Source organism: Salarias fasciatus, chromosome 7 (assembly GCF_902148845.1).
Source record: "Salarias fasciatus chromosome 7, fSalaFa1.1, whole genome shotgun sequence".
NCBI classification, from domain to species: Eukaryota; Metazoa; Chordata; class Actinopteri; order Blenniiformes; family Blenniidae; genus Salarias; species Salarias fasciatus.
This window is the reverse complement of record NC_043751.1, coordinates 23,304,241-23,313,542: the sequence shown is the minus strand read 5'-3', so window position 1 is coordinate 23,313,542 and position 9,302 is coordinate 23,304,241. Positions and strand designations below refer to the sequence as shown.

The window sequence follows — 9,302 nt, the reverse complement described above, 5'->3', positions numbered from 1 at the left end:
CGGTCTCCATGTCCGTAGTAATCGTTTTACCGGTGTTCTGGTACGTGTAAATAGCAGGTGGCTGATGTTACGGCTGCTGTGTTAACTTGGGCCTGGCACTGGGATGCAGGAGGTGCATTTTTTCCACATTTTCTGTGACATGCACTCTCTGTAATAATACAACTTGCCATTTGAGCTTAAATGTTTAATACTGTAAATGCATTTAAATCCATGTTTATTCAAATATTAAATGTTTTCGTGTGTAAAACACTATTGGGCGGTTTTTTGCGGAAGTGGGCGGGTTTTGGAACGTGATTGGGTGGAAATAGCTCAACCAAATCTGGCAACGCTGACGGCAGGGTGTTGCTCTCTAGTAGTGGCTATATTATGAAGAACAACACATGCCACATTATCATAGGCCCTCTCAGGGGTTACCCTGAGGTAACGTATGCACTGGAAACAGGCTTTCAGCAGGCCTATGGTCATCTCCACCCAGGCTCTGGTCCTGCAGTGAGCCCAGTTGAAGTTCTGTTGGGGGCCTAGTTCAGGGTCTGGGTATGGGGTCATCAGCCTGGGTTGGCATGGGTAACCTCTGTCACCCAGCAGGAGACCATCAAATTCTCCTGCAACACATAGTGGAGACATTAGAGTATGAAGGAGGGAGACACATGAATTATATTGTGAACATCTTGAGGCTCCTCACCACATTGCAGTCTGCTGCTCAGGTTAGACTCATGGAAAATCCTTGAGTCGTGGACAGACCCAGGCCACTTAGCCTCCACATTGGTAAAGATGTTTGCAGCATCACATATGATCTTAGTGTAGGGAATGGCATATGTTAAACTATGATGCAGTCTTTAACATTTTGAAACATAGTCAATCTACCTGTAGCCTACCTGCACATTTATGCTGTGAATGGACTTTCTATTCACATAATCAGCCTCATCATGTGAGGGAGCCGTGATGGGGATGTGAGTGCCATCGATGCAGCCAATCACATTAGGAAATCCTAAAAGAAATTAACATTATTGATCCCAGTCTGAGGTTGCAGCACAATGTGATGAACAGAATATGATTTAAAATTCATTTAACAGATCTTTACATCATTCACCTGGAATCCTGTGGAACTCTTCCTTGATGACTGTGGCAGGTTTGTGGCCAGGAAAAACGACAAAGATTGGTAAAAGTCGTTTCAGGGCTAGGCACACTTTTCTGACCAGTCAGCAGACAGTGGCCTTACTTAAGTGCTCTGCATCTCCAATGTTATATAAAAAACTCCCATTTGCGAAGAACCGCAGCGCAACACACAATGTATGCTGGGATGTGAGTGCACGACTACGGTTGGTTATGTTGCAAATGTATGGACGGAGAAGATTGTGAATGTAGCGTATGGCTTGAGACGTGAAGCGGTACCGTTCAAAAAGATAACTGTCCAGAAATGCCAAAACATCTATGCGCGGTCTGTAAATAATCTCCCGACGAATATTCAAATCACGCTGCAGTAATGCCGCTCCTTCATCTACAGGATCGCTGATAAAAGGACATGACATTTTGACAGCGACACAAAAACTCGCCAGCTGACTGAATGAATGCGGAAATGGAACAGCGCCTGTTGCTGAAAGGGGGCGGAGCCAGAGAGAAACTTCAGGATGGACTGAGAAAAACCTGCTTCCGACCAGGTTAGAGTCACAGAGTGTGTTACTGCGGTAACTGACCGACAGTTTAAGTTACCTCTCCTAGTGAAACAGGCTGGAGTTACTCCTCTGTCTCTGGTGTGAGTTCTCTCCCTTTCTGAAATGGAAATCTCAGAGTTTCCCTCATTTCCGGGTTATTGAACACAGAGTTTTCTTTAAACCTGCTTGGTGAAACGGACCCCAGGTCTACTTGAACTTAAAGGAGGACTATGCAACTTTTGCTCTGGTGCTCCCCCTACTGGTCTCCTGTGAAAGCTCACTGTCGTAAACGTTTTCCGCATCATTCTGAAAAACATTTGAGGTGAAAAAGTCGCATAGTTCTGCTTTAAAGTACCCAAACAATTTGCTTTTGCACCATAATTAACTTTCACTTAAACCACATTTGGTTAAATGAAATCTGGAAATCCTTTCGGCTGTTTAACTGCGCTTTTATTGCAGATTATTTATAGAAAATGAAACACATGCATTATCAGTATATTATCATGTGATATTAGCTTATTTTGCTGTTTTTTTCCATTTCTAAATCACAGTGGGAAGGGGTGGAGTCAAATATAGTGTGGGACTTGACGTGCAGTGTGCAGTGCATCCAGAAAGTCCCTTCACTTTTTGTTGTGTTACTGTCACATGGACAGTTAATGGATGAAGAACTCGAACACAGGCATCCAGGGTTGAGTCAGAACTCTTTTATTCAATAAACACCAGGATCACAAGAACGACGCTGACGCAGGTGAGAACAGACGCGCTGACGCACACTTACAATGACCCGACTGTCACACGTGAGGAGTGCAGGGCTCAAAAAAAGGGAAACAGGTGTAACACGAGGCTGATGGATCACAAGGGGAAAGAGACTGGAGGGAAGGCTCGCCTGAGCAACAAAACCTGGGAGACATAGAGCACAGGGTGGACAGGAAATGGGACGCTTGGGGAGCGGACTAAGAAGACCAGGAAACTCGGGAATGACTCTGAAATACCGAGAGAGGGAGACACAGGAGACAACAGACTGGGACAGGAGGCAGAGACAACCTGACAGTTACAGCCTTATTCCAAAATGGAATAAATTTTTTTCACTCATCAATTTACACACAATATGACAGAGAATTTTTTTTGTAAATTTATTAAAAATGAAAAACTGAAATATCACATGTATCTCAGTGTTCACTCCCTTTACTCAGTACCAGTACTTTGTTGAGGTTCTTTTGGCAGCGATTACAGAATCAGGCCTTCTTGGGTATGATGCTAAAACGTTGACACACCTGCATTTGGGGTATTTTTCCCTTTGTTCTCTGCAGATCCTCTCGGGCTCTGTCAGGTTAGGTGGGGAACGTTGCTGCTCAACGATTTTAAAGTCTTTCCAGAGATGGTTGGTCAGGTTCTAATGTGTCCCGAAGTCACTCCTTCATTATCTTGGCTCTGTGCTTCAGGTCGTTCTCCTGTTGGAAGGTGAACCGTCGTCCCAGTCTGAGTTCCTGAATGCTCTGGAGCGTTTTTTTTTTTTTTTTTTTTTTAAATTATTATTGAGAATGTCTCTGTACACTGCTGCTTTCATCTTTCCCTCTGTCCTGACCAGTCTGATGCTGCCACCACCAAGCTTCACCATAGGGGTGGTCCTTGCAGTTCCTCGTTTCCTCCAGATGTGACGCTTCGCATTCAGGCCCAATAGTTCAATCTTGGTTTCATCAGATCAGAGAAAGTTGTTTCTCCTGATCTGAGAGTTGCCTTTGGGCAAACTCCAAGTGGGCTTTTATGAATCTTTTACTGAGGAGAAGCATCTGTCTGACCACTCTACCATGAAGAAATGCAGAGATGGTTGTCCTTCTGGAAGGTTCTCCCATATTCTCTTTCAGAGTGACCGATTAGCTCAGTTTGGCTGCCTATAGGAAGCGTCCTGCTCAGAGCCAGACTGTGGCTTAGGCAGTATAGGCAAATGGTAAGGGTGCCATCCAATCAGGCAGAAAACAAGAGGAGGAGAAATGAGAGAAAGACAGTGGGTAATGTTACATGAAGTTATTTCTCTGTTTCGGAACATTCTAGTAACCTGGCTCAAGCTGCATGGCTGCTAATGACAAATCAATAAATATCGCTCCAGTTAACTGTTTTAACGCCAGTCAATATTGTGGGGGGGCTTGGTGTTATGGAAAATAATGGAGCTGGTATAGATCATAACTACTGGCTCTCTCAGCTTACATTCCTCAGGGAAATTTAGATTAAATAATTTAAAAAGGAGTTTGCTTTTTTTTTTAATTTATGTTTTTATTGCGGTCTGGGTAGCTAACGTTTGTTCTGCTGGTAATAGTCACCTTTCCACCCACATCTTATAGTTGTGAGCCTAGTTGTTAGTGCACATCATTAATGTTAAATAAGCAGTATCATATGAAAGGGAATGTTGCTGTGAATATCAGCACTGCTGTAATTCGGTCAGATATGTATTTATAACATTGCATTGTGCTGTTCAGCATTCCACTGTAATGACAAGCACTTGCAAATCAAACAAGTGTTTTGTGTACATGCACTACATAGTGAACATCATCCATGCATCGCTTGTTTTTATTTAATATATCATTTCATTTTATTTATTTGAATTATATGTTTTTGATTTTTAGAATCTCAGTGGTATCACATGCTCTTTTCAGATGTGCTGTTGAAATTTCTAAATCCCACCCCTGGACCATCGACCACTGCTGCTGCTGCTGCTTCCACCTCAGCAACACAATCCAGCCGTGATGGAGGAGAATCAAGCGCTCCTCATGGTGCCTCCACCTCAGAAACATGTTCATGAGAAGAAGCTGGCAGAACTTTACCCCAACATGCACTGAGAATCTCTGCCACTCTTCCTGTTACAGTGGCTGCTGCTAAAAGAAACCTGATGTTTGATTTTGTGTATTATTGATGCTTCATATTAGCTGTTTTTCATATGTCATTTCAATTTTTTTTTTTTACATCATTTATCTATAATTATCTTGTTTACTATGCTGATTGGGAATTTCTTTAAATAAAAAAAATTGTCAAAGAGAAAGCTATCAGGTTTATTGTGAGTATAGAGTACAGTCTGGCGATGCAAGGGAGGGCGCCACCTAAAATCTTGTCAAGAGCACCGGACTGCTCCTGGTGGTTCTGAACGTCTTCCTTGTGTGAATGATGCAGACCACTGTGGGACTCTGGGACCTTTAATGCTGCAGACATTTTTCTGTACTCTTCCCCTGATCTGAAGTCTACCGACTATTCCCTCTGACTTCCTGGCTTCGTGTCTGCTCTGACTTGCACTTTCAGCTGTGGGACCTGCTATAGACAGGTGTGTGTCTTTCCAAATCGAGTCTAATCAAATGAGTTGACCACAGGTGGACTCCAGTCAAGTTGTAGAAACGTCTCAAGGACGATCAGTGGAAACGGGACGCAGCTGAGCTCAGTTTTTTGAATTCTAGTAAAGGGAGTGAAGACTTATGCACATGTGATATTTCAGTTCTTCATTTTTAATATTTTTTGCAAAAATGTCTAAAATATCTTAACTTTTTAATTCTGTGGTATAGTGTGTGGATTGAGGAAAAGAGAGAATTTAATCTTTTATGAAATAAAGCTGTAACACTTTCCAGGAGCACTGTATGGAAATACAGACGTCATGATTATGAATTGGCTTCACGATGAGGAAATATAACTATGGCATATGTAACATTTAATCTAAAACCAACAAGTGAAGCCTCACAGCGTCTGGCTCCTGCAAATGATCAATGTTTAATTGATGCCCTGAAGCAAAAACAGTTAACCCCTGAATGCTCCTGATGAGTGGCTCACTCGGGAAGCACCAGTGAGGAATCTTCTGTGAGATTGTATGTGATTGTTGGTCTGCACGCACAACTTTCCACACACCCCAGTGACTTTTCCTCCCCAACTGTTACTGCAAATAATGTGTTCCTCGCCAGCGCGTCTGGTTAAGTAAGACCTAAAAAAAAAAGGTTTAAGCTTCACCGTTATGAATGCTTGATATTACCCATCTGTCTTTTTGACATAATGTGTTTGCTTTGCTACAATGTGAGAGAGAGAGAGAGAGAGAGAGAGAGAGAGAGAGAGAGACTGACTATAGTGTTGCCACAGTTTGCTCTCAAAGAGAAAATAAAAAGGCACTAGAAAACGCCTTGCCTTCCTGCCTCTCTCCATATGCTTTGTCTGCCCTCATTAAAAGTGATGGGTGCATATCACACACACGCACGCACACACACACACACACACACCCAACTGTCATATTAGTAAAATATTAATGGTGAGCACGCCTGCTTGATATCCCCTTCTTGTGTATGTTTGTGCATGGGTTCCTTGTCAGTCGGAGGCTTCGTCTGCTCGCGTGCGAGCTGCATGTGCGAATTGCAGCGAGAACGAGAAACAGAGATGTGAACCCTGTGTGGCCGGCCAACATGAAGGAAGTCTGAAGTAATTGGGCTGAGAGGGAAGTAGAGAGACTGAGTCCAAGAGCGGGACGATTCGAAGGTTCCTGGGACTAATGTGGAAGCAAAATAAAGAAAAATACTGGAGAGAGATGGAAATAGGTTGAGGTTATTTGCTTCTTATAAAACACAGCCACTATGGTGACGAGAAGCACTGTTCCGTTATATCCACACGTTGGTTGTTCTGGTAAAAGTCCACTTACCAGAACATATTTCCAAATGCATTTTGTTTGCGGCGCGATCGCCAGCACACGCGTTACAGTTGCGAACGTTGCCGCATCAATGGTTGCCGAGCAACAAACGCGCTACCAGGAGCAATAAAAACTCCCCGTTTGAACAAACCGGCCCAGAGGGAAAACACTGACCCCTGGGGCCGCTGCAGGTAATGTGGAGACATCGCAGATCTCAGAGGTACAAGAAAGTATTGAAGTAACACCCGGAATGAAACGGGTCAAAGAAAGTTAAGAGATTGTTAAGAGCAATGAGCAAAGAAGGGAGTTGAAGTAAAAGATGGAGGGAGAAGGATGCGGGATACCTTGAAGGAGCAGCACAGTTAAAGAAGACAAAGCGTTATTGCTGCTTGGTTACACAGCGACGTGCAGGGGGCCTCTATCTTTTTCTTCTCTTTCACACACACAAATACTCACTGGGGGCAGAGGGGACGCTTCTGTGGGTACCAAGGTCTTTCCTCTGTAAATTAAAACCATTAATAACCAACTGGGAGAAGAGGGAGAGTGGGGGGGAGTGAGATGGATGGAGGGCGGAGAGAAAGAAAGATGTAAGACAAAGAAAGTGGGATTTGGAGCGAGTGATTTTCAAGTATGATTGGTGAATAGGAGGGTAGAGGAGGGGAAACTGGAGGACTAGAGAGAACGTGAGAGACAACAGACGGTCATTAAGATGAACCAAAAAGACGTGCCTGTGTGTGTCATTGGCTGACAACTCATTTGGCTTCAAGTCTAAGGGATTTTCCCTTTTTTAAGAGTTTCCACATGTGTAGGAAGAACATGCATTTGTGCAATAAGCAGCACATGATGAGTACTGCCATGTTTATGAATGCACGAATTATTGGAACACCACTGGAAGCAGACTTTTAGATTTAGTCATGTGAATAGATTTATATATTGCTTTCTTGTAACATGTATTGATATAGATTTCCACATCTTTATTGAGATTGCTTTGGCAAATTACCACAATTACCTGCCACAGGTCAATTAAATATATTTGGTTCAGTCAATACACTCAAGAAAACAAAGTGCCTTGTTTTCCACTGGTTCCAAGGAGCCACATGCATTTATGCAGTTCTAAAGTTGATATACAGTTTGTGTACCCACTAATTAGCAGAACTGCTGAGAACTAGTTGCAATCAAACATTTCCTCGGGGAGTGCAGATGGCTTTGGTTTCTTGTAGTAAAAGCTACATCCAGTGATCAAGGCTACTGATATTGCTTAGCAACCGTCAGCCCACCACATCAATTCTGACACCCCCTCCCCACCCTTCTCTCCCCCCCTCTCTGTTGTTCACATGTTCATTTATGTTCATTGATATCTGCCAGATAGTTCACCGGTTTCATAAGCAGCTGCAGCCTTGAGTCGGAGTTTTTCATCAACACACACACTGATACATGACTATTTACACACACTCACACACACACACACACGCACACAAAAGATGTTACAGAGTGTCAAACCAATATCTGTCTCTTCATTGCTGCCTACCTCTCCGTTTTCAGCTCAAGGACAGAGAACGGGAGGCAGGAGAGGAAAAAAAAGAGTGAGAAAGTGATGGAAAAAAGCAACTGACAGAGGGAGAGAGAGATGAAGAGATGAAGCTTTAATATTAACACAGGCTGACTATTCAATAAATGTTACAGAAGATCTCTGATCATATATAAATCGTTCAGTGGCGCATCATATAGCTCAAGCAGTTTGTTTTATGCTCCTATAGAACACTCAAGGTAACACATGGAAGTGGAAAATTTCAACCCAAACTACTTTCTAGGACCCCTAAAGTCACAAAATATGTATTTAACATCATAGTGTGGCATTTATTTATCAGAAAAGTTATTGAAAAAATGTAGAAATGAAGAAATTAATACATATTTCATGTTTCAAAGCTTATAAATTTGTCTAATTAAGCTTTTTCACACTGGATTGTACGAATTCTAAAAATCCAACGTGCCATCTTTTACAAGGTGTTACTTTTTTTTTCTTCTGGAATCATCAATAACTCTTAATTGATATTTTGTAAAGAATGAGGAACTGCCACTAATTACTGTGTCATGAGAAGTTTGCATCAACCTAGGGTCCAGATAGCTTTTTAGAGTGAAGTTGTACACGAGAAGCTTTTTTTATTGAACACAAATAACCGTTTTCAAATATTATGCTTGTGAATCAAATCTGAAATACTATTTATACAGTTTAATGACTTTAAGTGGAGGGAAAAAAGTAAGTAATGAGCTGAAATGAAGAATGAGGTGCTACACATTGATGTTTAATGAAGTTGATATAACATACGAGTCTGGATGCCTGCTCTGTGACAACAATTCACATTCTTCAAACTGGTTTCCATTAGCCTTGACATATACGCTAATTTGTTGTGGCTGTCTATTTTCATACATGCTGCATCTCATCTGGAGTTAATTTGACTCTCCTTAATGGAGAAAGCCAGTGAAGACTCATCATCAAGAGTAACTTTATTCGTCCCACAACTGAGGAATTGCAGAAAAGAAATTATCAGAAAAAAAGAAGAAAACACTGACCGTCGTCCTTGACAACACTCATTCTGTTTAGTTTTCCTTCTCAAACATTAAATTCTTACTTATTCTGCCCAACAGTTGAGCTTTAAGTATGTTTTACAGTCACGGCGTATTGGAACTAACATTCATCCATCTTCGGCACCACTTCATCCAATTCAAAGGCGTTAGTTTCTGGAAACAAAAAGCATCCATGGGAAGAACATGCAAACTGCCTGATTCAGTCCCATTATTTCATCAACCTGAGGTGAGAGATGCATTTAATTGAACTACTGATTTAGCATAAGTGCAAGGCAGTTGTATAGATTTATTGCTAAAAATAATTTCGCCGCCATGATTTACACTCTTCAAACTTCTTTATTGATCTTTGGCATCAAGATGGCAATGAAATATGTCAGTCCATCTGTTTCAAAGTAAATTCTTCTAGTTTTTTTTTTTTT

At 41.9% G+C, this 9,302-nt stretch overlaps 1 pseudogene; it reads right to left on the bottom strand.

Moving 5' to 3' along the window:
• Positions 1 to 309: 309 nt before the first annotated feature.
• On the bottom strand, positions 310 to 1,529 carry LOC115391630 (putative nuclease HARBI1; annotated as a pseudogene).
• Between the last annotated feature and the right edge of the window lie 7,773 nt (positions 1,530 to 9,302).